Raw genomic sequence first — 21,761 nt, 5'->3', positions numbered from 1 at the left:
TACCAAAAAACTATTGGGCAACAATTAAATTCAATCCCTTTTAGACAACTTCCTGGAGAAAACGTTTCAGTGAACGTGTAAACTTGGCAGTAGAAAGCCTAAACAGTATATTTGACGTTTCAGCTTCCCTATCAAATCTAAAAAATGTCAAGCAGACAACATAAGAAAGTTAACAACAATGACAAATGGTTTGATGAAGAATTCAAAAACCTAAGAACGAAAATGAGAAACCTATCCAACCAAAAACAGAGACCCAGAAAGCCTACGCATTCACTATTGTGAAACACTAAAACAGTACAGAAATACACTAAGGAAAAAGAAGGAACAGCACGTCAGAAATCAGCTCAATGTAATTGAAGAATCAATAGAATCTAACCACTTCTGGGAAAATTGGAACACACTAAACCAACAACATGAAGAGTTATCTATCCAAAACGGAGATGTATGGATAAACCACTTCTCGTATTTTTGTTGGCTTTATAACAAAGAACAAAGAACAAACAGCAAAAACATATACATGACCAATTATAAATCTTAGCAAGATTACCGGAACCTACTGGATTATCCAATTACTTTGAATGAACTACAGGACAAAATACAAACCCTCCAACTCAAAAAGGTCTGTAGCGTTGATGGTTTCCTAAATGAAATGATAAAATATACACACCAAAATTCCAATTGGCTATACATAAACTCTTTAACATCATCCTCAGCTCTGGCATCTTCCCCAATATTTGGAACCAAGGACTGATCACCCCAATTCACAAAAGTGGAGACAAATTTTACCCCAATAACTACCGTGGGATCTGCAAATATAACATTGGCTTTTTACAAAATTACTGTACGACAGACCAAATATTCACCCTGCATACCCTAATTGACAAACAAATACAATAAAATAAAAGCAATCTTCTCAACCAACCAAATCATGAGAAAACAAAAAGATAATTACTTGACACATTGGAAAGAATTAACCAGAAAACTGAGCAAACTGGAATGCTATTTGGCCCTAAACAGAGAGTACACAGTGGCAGAATACCTGACCACCGTGACTGATCTAAAATGAAGGAAAGCTTTGACTATGTAGACTCAGTGAGCATAACCTTGCTATTGAGAGAGGCCGCCGTAGGCAGACCTGGCTCTCGAGAGAAGACAGGCTATGTGGACACTGGTCACAAAATGAGGTGGAAACTGAGCTGCACTTCCTAACCTCCTGCCAAATGTATGACCATATTAGAGACACATATTTCCCTCAGATTACAAAGACCCACAAAGAATTTGAAAACAAATCCAACTCCAATATGTACTAGGTGAAATGTCACAGTGTGACATCACAGCAGCAAGGTTTGTGACCTGTTGCCACAAGAAAAGGGAAACCAGTGAAGAACAAACACCATTGTAAATACAACCCATAGTTATGTTTAGTTATTTTCCCTTTTGTACTTTAACTATTTGCACATACTATGACATTTGAAATGTTTACTGTAATGTAATGTTTACTGTTCATTTCTGATTGTTTATTTTACGTTTTTTTATTGTCTATTTTACTTGCTTTGGCAATGTAGACATATGTTTCACATACCAATAAAGCCCATTGAATTGAGATAGAGAGAGACAGAGACAATCCAGAGACAATTCAATATGATTGTAAATGAATTGTGTAAAAGTCAGACCTCAACTGTTAAATTAACCGCTATTGTGACAGCCTCATTGTGCTACCAGTCTCTGGGCACTGCTGCAACCAATGAATGGAAAGCAACAGGTTGAAAGCAGAGCTTTGAGACCTCAAGTGGCATTTAAACACTTATATCCATCACTCCATTCATCTGCCATCCATTAATCAACAGGAGGGCCTCTACCCATTCATCAATCCATCTATTCATTAATTCATCTATCCGTCTCCACTGTCATTAACCATTAATGAGTCACCCCATGTAATCACATACATGATTGCACCTACATTACATACAGTACCTTGCAAAAGTATTCATTGTTGCATTACAACCTGTAATTTAAATGGATTTTTATTTGGATTTCATGTAATGGACATTCACATAATAGTCCAAACTGTTGAAGGGAAATGAAAAAAATAACTTGTTTCAAAAAATTATTTTAAAAAAATAACGGAAAAGTGGTGCGTGCATATGTATTCACCCCCTTTGCTATGAAGCCCCTAAATAAGATCTGGTGCAACCAATTACCTTCAGAAGTCACATAATTAGTTAAATAAAGTCCACCTGTGTGCAATCTAAGTGCCACATGATCTGTCACATGATCTCAGTATATATACACCTGTTCTGAAAGGCCCCAGAGTCTGCAACACCACTAAGCAAGGGGCACCACCAAGCAAGCGGCACCATGAAGACCAAGGAGCTCTCCAAACAGGTCAGGGACAAAGTTGTGGAGAACTACAGATCAGGGTTGGGTTATAAAAAAATATCGGACACTTTGAACATCCCACGGAGCACCATTAAATCCATTATTAAAAAATTGAAAGAATATGGCCCCATAGCAAACAGGCGGCAGGTAGCTTAGTGGTTAAGAGCGTTGTACCAGTAACCGAAAGGTCGCTGGTTCTAATCCCCAAGCCGACTAGGTGAAAAATCTGTCGATGTGCCCTTGAGCAAGGCACTTAACCCTAATTGCTCCTGTAAGTCGCTCTGGAGAAGAGCGTCTGCTAAATGACCAATTTATTTTTAATTTATGCCAAGAGAGGGCCGCCCACCAAAACTCACAGACCAGGCAAGGAGGACATTAATCAGAGAGGCATCAAAGAGACCAAAGATAACCCTGAAGGAGCTGCAAAGCTCCACAGCGGAGATTGGAGTATCTGTCCATAGGACCACTTTAAGCCATACACTCCACAGAGTTGGGCTTTACGGAAGAGTGGCCAGAAAAAAGCAATTTCTTAAAGTAAAAAATAAGCAAACACGTTTGGTGTTCGCCAAAAGCCATTGGGAGACTCCCCAAACATATGGAAGAAGGTACTCTGGTCAGATGAGACTAAAATTGAGCTTTTTGGTCATCTAGGAAAACGCTATGTCTGGCGCAAACCCAACACCTCTCATCACCTAGAGAACACCATCCCCACAGTGAAGCATGGTGGTGGCAGCATCATGCTGTGGGGATGTTTTTCATCGGCAGGGACTGGGAAACTGGTCAGAATTGAAGGAATGATGGATGTCGCTAAATACAGGGAAATTCTTGAGGGAAACCTGTTTCAGTCTTCCAGAGATTTGAGACTGGGACGGAGGTTCACCTTCCAGCAGGACAATGACCCTAAGCATACTGCTAAAGCAACACTTGAGTGGTTTAAGGGGAATCATTTAAATGTCTTGGAATGGCCTAGTCAAAGCCCAGACCTCAATCCAATTGAGAATCTGTGGTATGACTTAAATATTGCTGTACACCAGCGGAACCCATCCAACTTGAAGGAGCTGGAGCAGTTTTGCCTTGAAGAATGATCAAAAATCCCAGTGGCTAGATGTGCCAAGTTTATAGAGACATACCCCAAGAGACTTACAGCTGTAATTGCTGCAAAAGGTGGCTCTACAAAGTATTGACTTTGTGAATAGTTATGCACGCTCAAGTTTTCTGTTTTTTTTGTCTTATTTATTGTTTGTTTCACAAGAAAAATTATTTTGCATCTTCAAAGTGGTAGGCATGTTGTGTAAATCAAATGATACAAACCCCCCAAATATCCATTTAAATTCCAGGTTGTAAGGCAACAAAATAGGATAAATGCCAAGGGGGGTGAATGCTTTCGCAAGCTACTGTAGGCCTACATATTTTCAAAGTCACGATGCAGTCTGCATCTCCCCCTGCCCCATCACATCCTGTTTATTGAGCAGGACCAGAAACAGAACCCTCCATCTCTCCTTCAGCTCTAGATTTATATTCATCTGTCAAACGTCCAGCCAGCAACACATCACCGTCACTGGAGAGTTTGAGAGGGCTTTTTGAGGCCTGATCAATAGCAGCATATGGCTAATGCTGGCCCTGCTCCATTCCTGCTCCATCCCTGACCCAAAGGCCAAACGTAATGCAGGAAATGTATGGATCAACACATAGAGAGGCAGGAGGGAGAGAGAGGGGGTGGGGGTGGAGGGGGGGGATAGAGGGAGACATAGAGATGGAGGGGAGATGTTTGCTCCGCCCAACATAATTACAGCAACACTGTTGTAGATGGTGAGCCCTGGTAACAGTAACAATGTGTTGCCCAATAACAGAGGGAAGCACTATTCATCCCTTTATTGCAGAGAATGCTTAGTCCTTATATTGGTGTGCCAAGCCATCTCTAATCAAACCCAACAGAAACAGGCGTGTAAACCTAAAATATTTATTTTGTTAAAACATAACCCAATGATCCTCATACAAACTACACAAAAACGTCCCTCCACAAACAACCCCACAGACATCCCTCCAGTTGTGATTATGCATCATGCATACACTGAAGTGGTGTAGTCTGGGAGTGGTCTGGGAGTGTTCCGGGTGTGGTCTGGGAATGGTCTTGGAGTGGTCTGGGTTTGGTCTGGGAGTAGTCTGGGTGCGGAAACCTCCTATGCTTGTTGTTATGGTAGGTGGAGATGCTCTAGCAGTGCAGACAGAGACAGAAACATCTTCAGCATGACCACCTCACTCTCCCTACCCCACTCAAAAGGCATACTGTATGGTGCATACTATAACCCTACTCTCCCTACCCCACTCAAAATGGATATGGTGCATACTATAACCCTACTCTCCCTACCCCACTCAAAATGGATATGGTGCATACTATAACCCCACTCTCCCTACCCCACTCAAAATGGATATGGTGCATACTATAACCCTACTCTCCCTACCCCACTCAAAATGGATATGGTGCATACTATAACCCTACTCTCCCTACCCCACTCAAAATGGATATGGTGCATACTATAACCCCACTCTCCCTACCCCACTCAAAATGGATATGGTGCATACTATAACCCTACTCTCCCTACCCCACTCAAAATGGATATGGTGCATACTATAACCCTACTCTCCCTACCCCACTCAAAATGGATATGGTGCATACTATAACCCTACTCTCCCTACCCCACTCAAAATGGATATGGTGCATACTATAACCCTACTCTCCCTACCCCACTCAAAATGGATATGGTGCATGCTATAGTATAGGACCTAAAAGGGATTTGACACCTCCGACACACAAGCCATGACTAATAGCATACAGTATGTATTTGTAATATCAACCAGGCCAATACAGGGCCCATTCTGAATATAAGCACACCGTGCCAGCTGTTAGTTGGCTGTGTTTATAAATCCTCTCCTTCAGGCCCACAGATTTATTATTCCATTCCAGACAGGAAAAAGGAGCTCTCAGAAAGATTTATTATGGCCAGACGAGCACACAGGTTTAACTGATTAGACTGTCACACACACACACACACACACAGAGAAAGAGCGAGAGAGAGAGCGAGAGCATTTAAAAATAATATAGTATACTACTATGGTATAAATACTATAGTATTCACTGTTGGGTTTTTGCAGACTTTACTGTAGTATTCAATGAAGTATACTATATTTAGAGTTAACTATAGTATAAATCGAAGCACTGTCACAATGCGTAATATTTTACCGCAAACACTGCAGCAGAAGTGAACTCCTTCCTCCGCTACTCTTTCATCTGCGTGAGGCTACAATAAGTCGAGTTTCCCCGGGAAGGCTGTGAATCGCTGGGGAAGCTGTGAAGCCAGCTGTAGACTATTGCATGATTGTGTTGATGAGTCGGTTATTAAATGTGTATGTTTACTGCTTTTCATTAAATCATGTACGGCTACAAATATTGTATATACATTCGTTCATATGGGCAGATCGTTGTATATACATTTGCTCATATGGTTATATAAAGGTGGAAGGCTAAAAACAGCCAATATCAAATCAAACTTTATTTGTCACATGACCAAATACAACAGGTGTAGACCTTACAGTGAAATGATTACTTACAAGCCCTTAACCAACAATGCAGTTCAAGAAAGAGTTAAGAAAATATTTACCAAATAAACTAAAGTAAAAAATAATAAAAAGTAACAATAAAATAACAATAACGAGGTTATATACAGGGGGTACCGGTACCAAGTCAATGTGCAGGGGTACAGGTCAGTCGAGGTAATTTGTACATGTAGGTAGGGGTAAAGTGACTATACATAGATAATAGACAGCGGGTAGCAGCAGTGACTTGGCGCTCTGGTACCGCTTGCCGTGCGGTAGCAGAGAGAACAGTCTATGACTAGGGAGGCTGGAGTCTTTGACAATTTTTTGGGCATTCCTCTGACACCGCCTAGTATATACAGCTGAAGTCGGAAAATTACATACCCCTTAGCCAAATACATTTAAACTTAGTTTTTCACAATTCCTGACATTTAATCCTAGTAAAAATTCCCTGTCTTAGGTCAGTTAGGATCACCACTTTATTTTAAGAATGTGAAATGTAAGAATAATAGTAGAGAGAATGATTTATTTCAGCTTTTAGTTCTTTCATCACATTCCCAGTGGGTCAGAAGTTCACATACACTCAATTAGTATTCGGTAGCATTGCCTTTAAATTGTTTAACTTGGGTCAAACGTTTCGGGTAGCCTTCCACAAGCTTCCCACAATAAGTTGGGTGACTTTTGGCCCATTCCTCCTGACAGAGCTGGTGTAACTGAGTCAGGTTTGTAGGCCTCCTTGCTCGCACATGCTTTTTCAGTTCTGCCCACAAATGTTCTATAGGATTGAGGTCAGGGCTTTGTGATGGCCACTCCAATACCTTGACTTTGTTGTCCTTAAGCCGTTTTGCCACAACTTTGGAAGTATGCTTGGGGTCATTGTCCATTTGGAAGACCCATTTGCGACCAAGCTTTAACTTCCCAACTGATGTCTTGAGATGTTGCTTCAATATATCCACATAATTTCCTTCCTCATGATGCCATCTATTTTGTGAAGTGCACCAGTCCCTCCTGCAGCATGATGCTGCCACCACCTTGCTTCACAGTTGGGATGGTGTTCTTCGGCTTGCAAGTGACCCCCCTTTTCCTCCAAACATAACGATGGTCATTATGGCAAAACAGTTCTATTTTTGTTTCATCAGACCAGATGACATTTCTCCAAAAAGTACGATCTTTGTCCCCATGTGCAGTTGCAAACCGTAGTCTGGCTTTTTTATGGCGGTTTTGGAGCAGTGGCTTCTTCCTTGCTGAGCGGCCTTTCAGGTTATGTCGATATAGGACTTGTTTTACTGTGGATATAGATACTTTTGTACCCGTTTCCTCCAGCATCTTCACAAGGTCCTTTGCTGTTGTTCTGGGATTGATTTGCACTTTTCGCACCAAAGTATGTTCATCTCTAGGAGACAGAACGCATCTCCTTCCTGAGCGGTATGACGGCTGCGTGGTACCATGGTGTTTATACTTGTGTACTATTGTTTGTACAGATGAACATGGTACCTTCAGGCGTTTGGAAATTGCTCCCAAGGATGAACCAGACTTGTGGAGGCCTACAACTTTTTTTCTGGCTGATTTCTTTTGATTTTCCCATGATGTCGAGCAAAGAGGCACTGAGTTTGAAGGTAGGCCTTGAAATACATCCACAGGTACATCAGAAGCTTCTAAAGCCATGACATCATTTTCCTGAATTTTCCAAGCTGTTTAAAGGCACAGTCAACTTAGTGTATGTAAACTTCTGACCCACTGGACCTCCGCTGCAACTTGCCCATGCCCCCCGCTTCTCCTTCACACAAATTCAGACAGCTGATGTTCTGAAAGAGCTGAAAAATCTGGACCCCTACAAATAAGCTGGGCTAGACAATCTGGACCCTTTCTTTCTAAAATTAGCTGCCGAAAATGTCGCAACCCCTATTACTAGCCTGTTCAACCTCTCTTTCGTAACGTCTGAGATCCCCAGAGATTGGAAAGCTGCCGCGGTCATCCCCCTCTTCAAAGGGCGTGACACTCTAGATCCAAACTGTTATAAACCTATATCCATCCTGCCCTGCCTTTCGAAAGTATTTGAAAGCTAAGTTAACAAACAGATCACCGACCATTTCGAATCCCACCGTACCTTCTCCGCTATGCAATCCGGTTTCCGAGCTGGTCATGGGTGCACCTCAGCCACGCTCAAGGTCCTAAACGATATTATAAACGCGATCGATAAAAGACAGTACTGCGCTGCCGTCTTCATCGACCTGGCCAAGGCTTTCGACTCTGTCAACCCCCGCATTCTTATTGGCAGACTAAATAGCCTTGGTTTCTCTAATGACTGCCTCGCCTGGTTCACCAACTACTTCTCAGATAGAGTTCAATGTGTCAAATCGGAGGGCCTGTGGTCTGGACCTCTGGCCGTCTCTATGGGGGTGCCACAGGGTTCAATTCTCGGGCCGACTCTATTCTCTGTGTACATCAATGATGTCGCTCTTGCTGCTGGTGACGCTTGGATCCACCTCTATGCGGACGACACCATTTTGTATACATCTGGCCCTTCATTGGACACTGTGTTAACAAACCTCCAAACGAGCTTCAACACCATACAACACTCCTTCCGTAGCCTCCAACTGCTCTTAAACACTAGTAAAACTAAATGCATGCTCTTCAACCGAACGCTGCTTGCACCCGCCCATCTGACTAGAATCACTACTCTCGGCGGGTCTGACCTAGAGTATGTGGACAACTACAAATACCTAGGTATCTGGTTAGACTGTAAACTCTCCTTCCAGACTCACATTAAGCATCTCCAATGAAAAGTTAGATCTAGAATCGGCTTCCTATTTCGCAACAAAGCCTCCTTCACTCATGCTGCCAAACATGCCCTCGTAAAACTGACTATCCTACCGATCCTTGACTTCGGCGATGTCATTTACAATATAGCCTCCAACACTCTACTCAGCAAATTGGATGTAGTCTATCACAGTGCCATCAATTTTTTGTCACCAAAGCCCCATATACTACCCACTATTGTGACCTGTACGCTCTTGTTGGCTGGCCCTCACTACATATTCGTCGCCAAACCCACTGGCTCCAGGTCATCTATAAATTACTGCTAGGCAAATCCCCGTCTTATCTTAGCTCACTGGTCACCATAGCAACACCCACCCGTAGTCTGCGCTCCAGCAGGTATATCTCACTGGTCATCCCCAAAGACAACACCTCCTTTGGCCGCCATTCCTTCCAGTTCTCTGCTGCCAATGACTGGAACGAATTGCAAAAATCTCTGAAGCTGGAGACTATTATCTCCCTCACTAACTTTAAGCGTCAGTTGTCAGAGCAGCTTACCGATCACTGCACCTGTACACAGCCTTTCTGAAATTATCCCACCCAACTACTTCATCCCCATATTGTTATTTATTTTGCTCATTTGCACCCCAGTATCTCTATTTGCACATCATCTTTTGCACATCTATCATTCCAGTGTTAATATGAAATTGTAACTATTTTGCACTATGGCCTATTTATTGCCTTACCTCTATAACTTACTACATTCGCACACACTGTATATATATTTTTTCTGTTGTATTTTTGACTTTATGTTTTGTTTACCCCATATGTAACTCTGTGTTGTTGTTTTTATCGCACTGCTTTGCTTTATCTTGGCCAGGTCGCAGTTGTAAATGAGAACTTGTTCTCAACTGGCTTACCTGGTTAAATAAAGGTGAAATAAAAATAAAAAATAAAATGAATCTGTCTGTAAACAGTTGTTGGTAAAATTACTTGTGTCATGCACAAAGTAGATGTCCTAACCAACTTGCCAAAACTATAGTTTGTTAACAAGACTTTTGTGGAGCGGTTGAAAAAACGAGTTTTAATGACTCCAACCTAAGTGTATGTAAACTTCCAACTTCAATTGTAGGTCCTGGATGGCAGGAAGCTTGGCCCCAGTGATGTACTGGGCCGTACGCACTACCCTCAGTAGCGCCTTATGGTCAGATGCCGAGCAGTTGCCATACCAGGCGGTGATGCAACCGGTCAGGATGCTCTCGGTGGTGCAGCTGTATAACTTTTTGAGGATCTGGGAACCATGCCAAATCTTTTCAGTCTCCTGAGGGGGAAAAGGTGTTGTCGTGCCCTCTTCACGACTGTCTTGGTGTGTTTGGACCATGATAGTTTGTTAGTGATTGTCACGCCCTGACTCTGGGGACTCTTATTTGTTGAGTCAGGGTGTGTATTTTCTATGTGGTGATTGTCTATGTTGTATATTCTAGTATTTGTATTTCTATGTTGGCCGGTGTGGTTCCCAATCAGAGGCAGCTGTCGCTCGTTGTCTCTGATTGGGGACCATACTTAGGCAGCCTATTGGCACTAGTGTGTTGTGGGATCTTGTTCCGTGTGAGGTATGTTGTTTGTGTACCGTGGACTTCACGTTTCATTTAGTTTGTTGTTTTGTCGCTTGTTTATTCATTCCAAATAAACATGTATGCATATCACGCTGCGCCTTGGTCTGACCCGTTCATGAACGAACGTGACAGAAGATCCCACCAAACAAGGACCAAGCAGTGTGCCCAGGAAGAGCGAATTGCCATGTCACAGGTGGGCAAATTATGGTCATGGGAAGAGATATTCGCGGGGAAAGGGCCATGGGCGAAGGTAGATGCCCAGGCAGGAGAGGAGCAACGGCAACACAGAGGACGCCGGTCGAGGAGGAAGCCCGAGGAGCGGAGCCTAGCGTTAGAGCAGAGCCAACTCCCCGTACTCACGCGAGGAGGCGTGTGACTGGGCAGGCTCCGTGTTATGCGGAGCTACGTACTGTGTCGCCAGAGTGCCGGCACAGTCCTGTACGTCCTGTGCTAGCACCCCGCACGTGCCGTGCGAAGATGGGCATCCAGCCAGGACGGGGTGTGCCGGCTCAACGCTCCTGGTCTCCAGTACGCCTCCTCGGTCCCGCATATCCTGCGCCGGATCTACGAGCTGTATCGCCAGTACGCGTGCACAGCCCAGTGCGTCCTGTGCCAGCGCCCCGCAGGTGTAGTGCGAAAGTGGGTAGCCAGCCAGGACGGGTTGTGCCAGCTCTCCGCTTCAGACCTCCAGTCCGCCCCGGCCTGTTCCTGCCCCTCGCACCAAGCCAGTGGTGCGCGTCGCCAGCCCGGCCCGGCCTGTTCCTGCCCCTCGCACCAAGCCAGTGGTGCGCGTCGCCAGCCCGGCCCGGCCTGTTCCTGCCCCTCGCACCAAGCCAGTGGTACGCGTCGCCAGTCTGGCCCGGCCTGTTCCTGCTCCTCGTACCAAGCCAGTGGTGCGCGTCGCCAGTCCGGCCCGGCCTGTTCCTGCAAATCGCACCAAGCCAGTGTGGGGTGTCACCGGTGCCTGGTTCGGCACCGGTCAGCGGCTCCACTCCGGAGCCAGAGCAGTCCGCTCCATCGGGGTCCAGTCCAGATCCGGTCAGCGGCTCCACTCCGAAGTCAGAGCAGTCCACTCCACCGGTGCCCAGTCCAGCTCCGGTCAGCGGCTCGAGTCCGGAGCCTGAGCAGTCCGCTCCACCGGTGCCCAGTTCAGCTCCGGTCAGCTGCTCTACTCCGGAGCCAGAGTAATCCGCTTCACCGGGGTCCAGACCAGCTCCGGTCAGCGGCTCCACTCCGGAGCCAGAGCAGTCCGCTCCACCGGTGCCTGATCCAGCTCCGGTCAGCTGCTCTACTCCGGAGCCAGAGTAATCCGCTTCACCGGGGTCCAGACCAGCTCCGGTCAGCGGCTCCACTCCGGAGCCAGAGCAGTCCGCTCCACCGGTGCCTGATCCAGCTCCGGTCAGCGGCTCCACTCCGGAGCCAGAGTAGTCCGCTCCACCGGTGCCTGATCCAGCTCCGGTCAGCGGCTCCACTCCGGAGCCAGAGCAGTGCGCTCCACCGGGGTCCAGTCCAGATCCGGTCAGCGGCTCCACTCCGGAGCCAGAGCAGTCCACTTCACCGGTGCCCATTCCAGCTCCGGGGTCTCCCACACCAGGGTCCAGACAGGGCTTGGAGTATAGTGGGAGGAAGGAGAGGGGAAGCAACGCGTCGAGGTCTAGACCAGACCAGGGCCGCAACAGGGAGGCGAAGAGTGAGAGGTCGTCACGCCCTGAGCCGGATCCGCCTCCGAGGCGGAATGCCCACCCGGCCCCTACCCTGTTATGTATATGTTGTGCGGTCGGAGTCCGCACCTTTGGGGGGGGGGCGGGGTACTGTCACGCCCTGACTCTGGGGACTCTTATTTGTTGAGTCAGGGTGTGTATTTTCTATGTGGTGATTGTCTATGTTGTATATTCTAGTATTTGTATTTCTATGTTGGCCGGTGTGGTTCCCAATCAGAGGCAGCTGTTGCTCGTTGTCTCTGATTGGGGACCATACTTAGGCAGCCTATTGGCACTAGTGTGTTGTGGGATCTTGTTCCGTGTGAGGTATGTTGTTTGTGTACCGTGGACTTCACGTTTCATTTAGTTTGTTGTTTTGTCACTTGTTTATTCATTCCAAATAAACATGTATGCATATCACGCTGCTCCTTGGTCTGACCCGTTCATGAACGAACGTGACAGTGATGTCTACACCAAGGAACTTGAAACTCTTGACCCGCTCCACTACAGCCCCGTCAATGTTAATGGGGCAGAAATAAGTAGGCCTAAAACATTCATTTCAAATAAACATCTTTACACCACCCATTAACACAACCATTCACTACAAAACCTTTATTTATCAACAAAAAAGCGTAAAAAAATGTAAAAAATGATAACAAATATCAAAAAATAAGAGTAGGCTACATGACAATGCAGCGCCATAAAAACAGGTTCAGGAACAAATCTTCCAAGAATGTGCTTAATATTCTGGTTTCATAATGACTTTGGAGTCATTCAAAGAGTTGAAATTGATGTGTCATAAAGAAGTGTCCAAGTAGTCTAGGTGCTCATTTTTCTCAGATGGATTTTTTTGTATTCACAACTGAAACTTGAAAGTGTAGGCAACACTCTTCAAGTAAGACTCCAGCCGTTCAGCCGTGATGTACTTCTGAACCAGTGACTTCAGATCCTTCTGTTGCTTGCGGTCTTTGCCATGGCGGAGAAACGCCAGCAAGTTGCTGCTCCATTCTCATTTCACCACTTTGCTGTAAGCATTTCAATGCCTCTATGAACTTCCAAATGGTGGGGTGGGTAGCGCCAAGATTGGCCAAACCATTTTCGATGCCAGCCCTCCACTCCGTTGTTGGTCTTTGCCAAGTCTTGCAGGACAGCATCGTAGCAGTTTCAGGATAAAAAAATAGATAGACGCAGATTAGCAACCATATTATTAGCCTTAGGCATGCTGTCATCAATAATAAGAATAATCCATTATTATGTTAAACAACACATACCTATGGGAAACATTGGCTTTCTTCGAATGCGTCCGACCTTCTCCCCAACCCATGTTGCCTGAAAGTATGTCAGAGCCTCCTCCAGTTGATGTTCCGGGCTCTGAAAGAACCGCGTATCCAGCGGAGATAACCCTGTCAGTGAGCGTTATGCGACCTCGGCATTCGAAAGCATCATATTCGGTGCACTTCCAGGAGGACTGATCTGCGGTCTGTTGTTCCCGTCTGTAGGTGTAGCCTTCATGCGCCAGGATATTTTTTTGAAGCACAGAGGATAGATTTGGTTTCCATTGCTTGTCAGGTACGTCACCAGGACCTTGGATAAGTGAGTGCCACTGGAAAGTTGGTGGACTATAATTTCCTTCTCATATTGTAGGTCTACAATCTCTGTATCCACTCTTTTCATTGGCCTATGCTATTGGTTGCATTTAAGACATGGGTCATTCGTTTTATTGATCTCAGTACGTCAATGTCAGAGTATCTTGTCATTTTGGTCATTTGTGTGGTATTAAAAAACATTATTGTAATGTCGTCAGGCATGTAAATGTAGAATTGCAGGAAATTATTTTAGAAAAGGCTATGTCCTCCGTCAGCCCCTGGTCTTCAGGGCAGATCCCCTGGTTATGAAACTCTGGGGACTTCCCTAAAAGCTTTAGCAAGAGGAAGGTATTGTGTTTCATTTGAAAACATCATAACATTTTGTGGTAATCAAATGTGCTTCAATATCTTTATATTGTTAGCAGTATAGCCTAACCCTTTAATCATAGGCTATTTTTACTTTGTCTCTCTAAAATCATGTTTCAATTTCTATAGTCATGTGACAGCCTTTTTTTAAATTGAAACGTCCAAATGTCAGCCTTTTACCAGATTTTTTTTTTTTTCGCATGGAATGTTCTATTTACAAAATGTGGTATGCTATAGCCTATAGATCAGGGGTGTCAAACGTACGGCCCGCGGGCCGGATCAGGCCCGCAAACGGGTTTAATCCGGCCCGCGAGATGATTTAGAAGAAGAAAAAAAGAAAAACAATTTTTATTTTTTTTATTTTTTTGTAAAGTATAAAAATGCGCTGCAATTTTTCAATAAAATAAACTTCTGTTCCAATTGCGTCCACTGGATGGCGCAATAGCAATTGTGTTAAGCAAGCAAACTGTTTATACCGGGGCAGAGCAAGTAGGTCAAGCACGTGCAGCCAATGAGCTACTTAGTTTTTCCCGCGATATTTATTACGGCTTCTACTTTTAACATTATGTGCTTTGGCACCCTCATTGCCCCAATATGTCTCTGTCAAAAAAGAGAAAAGTGGACGCAGAGTGCAGAGTGTTCCAAGAAAAATGGTCATCCTATTTATTCACGGAATTGAATGGGAAAGCTGTATGTTTGGTGTGTTCAGAGCATGTTGCAGTGCTGAAAGAATATAACCTTTGTCGCCACTATGTGAGTCTTCATGCCGACAAATATGACAACTTTCAAGGACAGCGGAGATGAGAGAAAATGAATGAACTGTTGGCGGGTCTGAAGAAACAGCAGTCTGTGTTTACTCACAGCCGAGACATCAGTGACGCTGCAGTGAAAGCTAGCTACCTCATTGCTAATGAAATCGCAGTGGCTTCAAAACCATTTAGTGAGGGTGAATTTGTAAAAACATGCATGATGAAGGCAGCGGAGATTGTGTGCCCTGAAAAGCGGCAGGCTTTTGCAAATATCAGCCTGACAAGAAACACAGTTGCAGACAGGATTTCCGATCTTTCAGTAGATTTGGACAGCCAGTTGAAGCAAAAAGTAAAGTCATTTATTGCGTTTTCGGTTGCAATTGATGAAAGCACGGACATTACAGATGTTGCACAACTGGCCATTTTCATCCGCGGAGTTGATGACACATTGACCGTCACCGAGGAGTTTGTGGAGTTGGTGCCGATGACAGATACAACGACAGCAGCTGATATTTTTACCGCACTCGTCGGGCGCGCTGGACAGGGTCGGAGTGGACTGGTCCCCGCTGTCAGCCTGGCTACAGATGGTGCGCCCTCAATGATCGGGAAAAAAGCAGGCGTTGTGACAAAGTTCAGAGAGAAAGTGCAATCTGCAAATGGAGGACGTGATTTTTTGACTTTTCACTGTATTTTGCACCAGGAGGCTTTGTGTTGCAAGTCATTAAAGATGGATAACGTCATGAAGGTGGTCATCCAAACTGTTAATTTCATCTGATCCAGAAGCCTGAATCACCGTCAGTTTGACAGCCTTCTCAGAGAGAAAGACCACATCTATGGCCTGCCATACCACACTGAGGTAAGATGGTTAAGCCGAGGTGCTGTGCTGAGGCGTTTCTTTGATTTACGAGAAGAAATTGAACAGTTCATGGAAGAAAAGGGCAAACCAGTGTTCGAATTTCATTCCGCAGAATGGATGCAGGACCTTGCATTTATGGTGGATGTTACAGAGCACCTGAATAACTTGAACAAACAGCTGCAAGGGCGCAACAAAGTTGTCACGCAGTATTATGACAGCATACGTTCTTTCAAGTTGAAGCTGTCATTGTGGGAGACGCAACTTGCCAGTGGTGATGCAGCTCACTTCCCCTGCCTGAAAAATGTGTGCGCGACCCAACATGTGGCAGACATGAAGCGGTTCAAAGATAAAATAACGGGACTGTTACGGGAGTTTGAGCAACGCTTTCAGATTTATGTTTATGTTTTTATGTTGATGTGCTATTGTTTTTTAATTGATTTTATTTGTATATTTAACCTATTCTTGACTATGTGGTTCTTGCACTTGTTTGGGGAACAGGATTTCATTATTTTTATCTACATTTCTGCCTGAGAAATGACACCCTGATATAGTTCTGTGATCTGTGATATACTTCTGTGAATCACTGAGGCATTGTGTGTTTGTGTGTTCTTTGTCCTCAGAACTTTCAAATAACTTGAGGTGTTTTATGATTAATAGTGATGTTGTGCTTTTGGACACTGTCCTCAGGCTCCAGCTTTATGTTTATATGTTTTTATGTTGATTTTTTTTTATTGATTTTATTTTATTTGTATATTTAACCTATTCTTGACTCTGTGGTTCTTGCACTTGTTTGGGGAACAGGATTTCATTATTTTTATCTACATTTCTGCCTGAGAAATGACACCCTGATATAGTTCTGTGATCTGTGAAACAGTTCTGTTAATCACTGAGGCATTGTGTGTTTGTGTGTTCTTTTTCCTCAGAACTTTCAAATAACTTGAGGTGTTTTATGATTAATAGTGATGTTGTGCTTTTGGACACTGTCCTCAGGCTCCAGCTTTATGTTTATATGTTTTTATGTTGATTTTTTTTTATTGATTTTATTTTATTTGTATATTTAACCTATTCTTGACTCTGTGGTTCTTGCACTTGTTTGGGGAACAGGATTTCATTATTTTTATCTACATTTCTACCTGAGAAATGACACCCTGATATAGTTCTGTGATCTGTGAAACAGTTCTGTTAATCACTGAGGCATTGTGTGTTTGTGTGTTCTTTTTCTTTAGAATTTTCAAATAAACTTGACGTGTTTTATGATTAATAGTGATGTTGTGCTTGTACTATTTTGGACACACTGTCCTCAGGCTCCAGCTTTATGTTGTATGTTGATCGTATTAAAACAAAGAAAACAATCTGAAGTTGTTGTTTTTAAGTTATATATACCATGATTTTTCCGGTCCGGCCCACTTGGGAATAGATTTTCCTCCATGTGGCCCCTGAGCTAAAATGAGTTTGACACCCCTGCTATAGATAATATTCTGCCCATATGAACACATTTATTTTAAGCCATATAAAGAACAGCTATGCATGATTTAATGAAAAGCAGCAAACAAACACAACAACTGTTTGTAGTCTTTAATAAAAGACTACAAACAGAAACAGGAAATAGGCTACACAGCTGGCTTCACAGTTTCCCCGCCAAATAGCCCACCTCAAAGGATCCCTTTGAGTGTGCGAGGGAGTCTGGGCGCAAAAAGATATGTAAGCAGTATAAATACTGTAGTAAAAGAAAACTGTAGTATATACACTATAGTAATTCATGTAGTGTTTTTGCAGATTATAGTATACTGTAGTATTTACTGTAGTGTTTTTGCAGACAGTAGTATACTGTAGGATTTACTGTAGTGTTATTGCATACATTACTGTAATATTTACTATAGTGTTTTTGTTTTATTATCTTTGACATAGAATTGGAAGCTTTCTCCTTCAGGAAGCCTACTGGAGAAATACTAAAAGAGCAAATGTTCCATAACGTGTAGGTAGGACTGGGGTCTGAACGGATAGTTCAGAGCTTCTCCTCTTTTCTATAACCTGTAGGGAACACAATATATGGTCTATACTTGGCATGTAGGTTTCCCACTTATGGGTGGCACAAATTGCGATATGGAGGATGGGAATGGGTGGAGTATACGCAAATTAAATACCGTAGTACAGCCATTTCTGACACTCCATGATACTGTATATTCTGATCAACTTGTTTGTCCTTGTGTCAGGAAATGAAATACCACATTTATCAGATAATATACCTGGCCATTACAACAGATCAAAGATGTTTGACCAAATTCGTAGTTACTGTGTTTTGCCTTTGTAGAGCAGTATAGTTTTAAAAAAATAGTAGTGTTTTTGCGGACTGTAGTGTTTTTGCGGACATTACTGTAGTATTTACTATAGTATTCTACAGTATACTACAACATTCTATAGTAAGTTCTACACATGATCGAGGTATACTACAGTGTGTAGTATAGTATTCGACAGTATACTACAGTTTACTATAGAATTCCACAATAAAGTAAGTACTGTAGTATTCTACAGTAAACTGTAGTATTTTTTCATGTGAGAGAACCCTGGTTTTTGACTTCTTTACAAACAGCACGGAAACTCCACAGAATAGTCTGAGGATATTCAACACATGCAACCACAGCCACACACATGGACACACACACACACATAAACACTTTGTCTTCATTGACAGACTCAGTCTCTCAAAAGGAAGGAAAGGGGGTATTATAAATCAGTTGACCAGCCAGCCAGTGTCACCACTGAGGAGCATCTCGTCCCCTGAGTCTTAAAGGCTGATTGATTGATGGTCTATAGTCCCATTGACTATTGCTGCTGCTGAGGAGGAGACCCTATGAACCACATTCACTTCTCTTAGCTCACTGAGGTGTGTGTATGTGGCTCATCATGTGGTAGGTAATCAATAAACTCCAGAGCCTCCTCTCTGTCCGAAACACACTCTCCCAGACCTCTGGGCCATGGCTAGAGGCCACTACTCACTAATCTTCACTTGTGGATGATGAAGTATGATTCACACACGCAGGCTATCTACGTGAACGCCACAGAGCTCAAGGAAGAAGGCAGATTACAAAAAAACACCCACTGTGTTACCAACAGTAGAAAGGAGTGAGAGAATGTCCAGCCAATCCTGAAATGTGTTTGATGACCATAATGCAACCACTTATGTCAGAACACGTTTTAAAACAGTCATTAGCAATACTGACAAGGTTAAAAAGGGGAGACAAATATGTGCTGCACTAATTATTAATTAGCCTGTTTGTCTCTGCTGGTGATCAATAATGACAACACAAACACACTGTGGCACACACTCTGTGACACATACACTATTAATGAAACCAGATTACTGTCACCACAGATAGCACTCTAAATTACATTTCACCTGCTCTGGACTCTATTCAATTTCAGCTACACAAAACATGACATGTTGATAAAATGTTTGTAAATATTGTGATTCTTTGATTTCTCAAGCTTAGGTATTGAATATTAAAGCTTTGCTCTCACTCCACTCATAGCACTGCTTATTGATCAATGTCAGCGTTTCCCCTAGGATTTGTTTCAGGGTGTGGTAGTGTGCGTGGGCGTGGCCAATGGCGCCGTTTTAGAGGTCCTCCTCTTGGCCAAAAATGTCCTGCAATTCTACACATTTTGCCATGGGGCAGAGAGAACATTTTACAGTTTTAAAGCTCATTGTCTGCAATTCTACACATTTGTTATGGGCCTGAGAGAAAAACTGCAGTTTCAAAGCAAATGTTCTACAATTCTACACATTTTGCCATGGGGCTGAGAGAATTTACAGTTTTAAAGCTAATTTCCTGCAATTATACAAATTTTGCTATGGCTTATGCCTTGTTCTTAATGCTATCTGAGTGACTCAAAACTTTTAACAAAATCAATGGGGACCTCATGCTTTGACATTTTTGGAATTTCAGATTCTCCCTGACTGTCTAGTTTTTATTTTGGTGATTGTTAGTTCTCAAAGACGATCTTATTTAAACATCCATTATCTTTTTTTACATACTTTATTTCTGGTTCGAGTCATTTAAGTTTACACTGAAGACATTTTACCATCCTGAAAATTATTTTCTAAAATAAAAAATATATTTAAAAAACGGTGCGCCGCTGCTAAATGCATATAGGGGAAGCAATTCATGTGTTTTTACTATACTTCTCTCTCTCTCACACACACACACACACACACACACACACACACATACAGACTATGACTAGGTGAAAAATCTGTCGATGTGCCCTTGAGCAAGGCACTTAACCCTAATTGCTCCTGTAAGTCGCTCTGGATAAGAGCGTCTGCTAAATGACTAATAAAATAAATAAAATAAAATGAGTGGTTTGATCAATGGATTTTGGGATTAAATGAAAGGAGGTAATGGAAGGGATGTAATCAGACAGAGGGATGGAGGGAAGGAGGGAGAGACAGTGATGAAAAGATGCAGCGGGGGAAGAAGGGATGTACTGTACTGAAGAATGAGAGAGAGATGGATAGAAAGATGAGAGAAGAGAAAGGACCAGGGCATGCAGGGTGGTTTGCTCAGGGAGGGTTCATTCACAAGCCAGTGTCACCTACTGATTCAGCAGTACAGTCCAGACCCACTCTCTCACTGGCACTCTCAACACAAAGGCAAATGGAGATGCAAAACATGTCCTGCAACCTCTACTGAACACAGGAATCTTCAGTTCCCTTTATAATATGTAGTTACTCTGTAACTTTGTTAACGATCTGTCAGTTGAATGGTTTATTGTATTGTGTTAACCCATTTGAAGCCAAGTAAGTCAGGTTGGCTAACATGAACCAAGAAAGAAACAATGTAACGTCTTGAAATGTACATTGCTAGCCTGTACATTGTCTCATTGTAGTCAGGGTCTGAGTCTGGGTCACCCGTTCAAAATGATTTTCGGTAATTACAAAAGAAACAATTAGGCCTATGGAAGAAAAAATTAACATTTTCATCTATAGAATCGTCACAGACTTGAACAATTACAAAAAGTAGCCTACCATTAGTTACTCAATCCAATCGCCTATCAATAGGCTATAGCCAAGGCAGCACCCATCATAAATAAGACATCAATCACGATAATCGCTCATTGGATTTCGCTACAGGGAAATCCCAAAACCCCGTTTAGTGAGCTACCTTAAACAGATGTAGGTGTTGTAAATAGATTTAGGTGTAAATAGATTATTATTAAATGAGTCGTATCTGCAAATAGCCTAACAAAAGAACACAACACCAGACAAACTATAGTAGCCTCATCGTTTATAGTTTGAGCGCTCGGGTGCACCTTACCTAAATAGCGACTCCACTTTATATTCTCGTAGAAGGGTGACAAAGGGCTCTTGCTAAAGCAGAATTTTTGGTAAAACGCGAATTTATAAAAACAAAAAACAAAAAAAAAGTCGAGTTTAGTTACCAACACGGTTTCAGTGTGCGTTGTTGTGTATCCTCCGTTCCGTTATTCCGACCTAGAGCCAACCTCGTGCAGTTCAGCTAAAAAGCATGTTCCCGAGACATCTGGTAGCCTGTCATTCGTTACCCAAATAAAAACAGCTCTTTCTTGATGGACTCACTTGTCTGTCACCAGACAATCACGCGGGGGTTAGCCTATTCGGAGGTTCAAACTATTTCAAGAATGTATCATTCACAACGTTCTTGAAGAGCTTTCTTCTAAAAAAATCTCTCTCTCAAGTCGGCATTCCTTCCCTCACCGCACGAGGAGAGTATTCTGGACCAATCGAGCGCGTCGAAGCTACTCTATAGCGCTTGGTCCTACGTCTACGCTCTCCAGCGTGACATGCAAACAACTTTGTCTGTAGCCTATCCTTACATTTTTACAGAAATTTGTATTGAATAGCCCATACATAGTCTTGTCAAATTAAAATTGTGAGGGATGGATAGATGGACACTTTTTCTATGCTGCTGATGCTGACAACTGAATGGGTTTTCTATCTAGTTGCTTCTCTCCTCTCCCCTTTCCACACGTGTGTGCCTGTGCGTTTGTGTGTGTGGATACCTGTGCCACACCATGGTTAGCTACAGTGACCTCACATGCAAAAATGTCCCTCCAAGCAACATCAACATGAGGAGCTCAGCTGATTCCCGTATGAGCTTATTTTCCATGCCTGTCTG

At 43.2% G+C, this 21,761-nt stretch overlaps 1 protein-coding gene across 1 annotated transcript in view; it reads right to left on the bottom strand.

Moving 5' to 3' along the window:
* pde4ba (phosphodiesterase 4B, cAMP-specific a) overlaps positions 1-21,340 on the bottom strand; it is a 379,418-nt gene extending 358,078 nt beyond the window's left edge. The window contains exon 1 of the mRNA XM_041840090.1: positions 20,922-21,340. The gene's annotated coding sequence lies outside the window, so the exon portion shown is untranslated. The remainder of the gene's footprint in view (positions 1-20,921) is intronic.
* Positions 21,341-21,761: the final 421 nt, after the last annotated feature.

This window comes from Coregonus clupeaformis, chromosome 20 (assembly GCF_020615455.1).
Source record: "Coregonus clupeaformis isolate EN_2021a chromosome 20, ASM2061545v1, whole genome shotgun sequence".
In the NCBI taxonomy this organism is placed as follows: Eukaryota; Metazoa; Chordata; class Actinopteri; order Salmoniformes; family Salmonidae; genus Coregonus; species Coregonus clupeaformis.
The sequence above is the reverse complement of the archived record's forward strand: the minus strand, read 5'-3'. Positions and strand labels throughout refer to the sequence as shown.